The sequence below is a fragment of the Dipodomys ordii genome, unplaced genomic scaffold (genome assembly GCF_000151885.1).
Source record: "Dipodomys ordii isolate 6190 unplaced genomic scaffold, Dord_2.0 Scaffold1867, whole genome shotgun sequence".
Classification (NCBI taxonomy): domain Eukaryota; kingdom Metazoa; phylum Chordata; class Mammalia; order Rodentia; family Heteromyidae; genus Dipodomys; species Dipodomys ordii.
Genome location: NW_012269083.1, coordinates 1 through 1,566, shown reverse-complemented (window position 1 = coordinate 1,566; position 1,566 = coordinate 1). Strand labels below are relative to the sequence as shown.

At 57.5% G+C, this 1,566-nt stretch overlaps 1 long non-coding RNA gene across 1 annotated transcript; it reads left to right on the top strand.

The window, feature by feature from the left end:
* The first annotated feature begins 7 nt into the window (after positions 1 to 7).
* On the top strand, positions 8 to 1,336 carry LOC106002009. Its single transcript, XR_001175882.1, has 3 exons — positions 8 to 152; positions 876 to 943; positions 1,243 to 1,336. It is a non-coding gene; the product is annotated as an uncharacterized LOC106002009 (long non-coding RNA).
* The last annotated feature ends 230 nt before the right edge of the window (positions 1,337 to 1,566 follow it).

Here is a 1,566-nt window from a genome sequence, read left to right as displayed (position 1 = left end):
TCGACACCCCGGCGAAGCGCCAGCCCCACGCTGGGGGCCCCGCCTCGAGCCGAGCTCGGTCCCCGCGAACCTCTCGGACCCCTTTGTGCGGCCGGAGGCGGCGGCGGCGGCGGCGGGAACGGCCATGGCGGCCAACATGTACCGGGTGGGAGGTGAGTATCCGGAGCAGAGAGTGGAACGGACCCCGGAGTAGGAGATTTGGGGGGAGCAATGGATGGAGCGGTTCGGTCCCGGGAGGTGCTGGGGAGCCAATCCCCGGGGCCGAGTGGACCGGAGCGGCGACCGGAACCGGAACCGGGGAGCGGACAGCGTCGCGGTGGGGCCCCTGAGTCTTGGAGGGGCAGCGAGCGAGGTCCCCGACGGCATCCCGAGCCCCGCCTCGGCTTCCCCCTGGACGGGGAGAAGGCTTGGGAAACTGGTTTCGGAAGGACTGACAGGGCAGCCAGGGGGCGCGGGAGCCCGGGCGACAGCTTGAGGGCTGCGGGGGAGACACCGGGAGATTTCCTCGTTCTCGGCTCCCGGACGTGGGGGCTCTAGGCAGAGTGTGCAGTCGCTCCCTTCGATCGTGGAAGACAACGCTCTGCTTTGAGTTGTGGGGACAAGCGGGGAATCCTTGCCTCGCCTTTAAGGTTCACTTACTAGTGAAGACCTGATTTTATAGAATAGTTGCAACAGTGGTGGTGTTTGGGGTGGGGGTAGGGGTGGGGAATGGGTGGTGCAATCTTTATTTCCTTAGTTTCTCCACTTCCAACATTTCAGCATCCTTTCTTCCACCTGGAGCCTCCTTTTGGTCCACTCAGACTGACTTTGCTCCTGATACCGTTCTCTCCCATTTTTCTCTGATCTTCTTGGTACTTCTCCACCCCCTTCTACAGATTACGTCTATTTTGAGAACTCCTCCAGCAATCCTTACCTGGTTAGACGGATTGAGGAGCTCAACAAGGTGAGTTGTGGTGTGTCCCCCTCCCTCTGTTCCCACCCCGTGGTCTCAGGTGGGAGGGAGGACCCTGTCTGAATGCATCCATTCATTCATTGTGCGTATTCATGAAAGATTTCTGAGAGCTCAGTGGGAACTCTGCTGTTCCTTGAAGGCCACAGAAGAAAGGTGTGTTTACTGGTAATTTCTTGAGCTTTTTCTACTTAGACCCCCTAGAAATGTATTGGCTGCTGTTAGTCTCTGCTTGGTGTGTTTCCACCTTCAAACTCATGTTTACTACCCACATTTTTTTCCCCACCCCTTAGACTGCAAACGGAAATGTGGAAGCAAAGGTTGTCTGTCTTTTCCGGCGAAGGGACATTTCTAGTAGCCTCAACAGCTTGGCGGATAGTAATGCCAGTGAGTGTCTTCATCCCCTCCCTTCCCTCCCTCCCCATGTTTTGAGGCCTGGGCATGTCCTTGCCGGTGTTTCCCCTGGTAGTATGCCCAGGGCATGGGTGGGAGTTTGGGGGTGGGAAGTGCCTGGTCTGTAGAGAAAGGCCTGTTTTTACACGTTGGAGTCAGGAGCAGGGTGGGGAGACCATGATAAGGAAGGCCTGAATGTGGTGTGTGTGTGTGTGTGTGTGTGT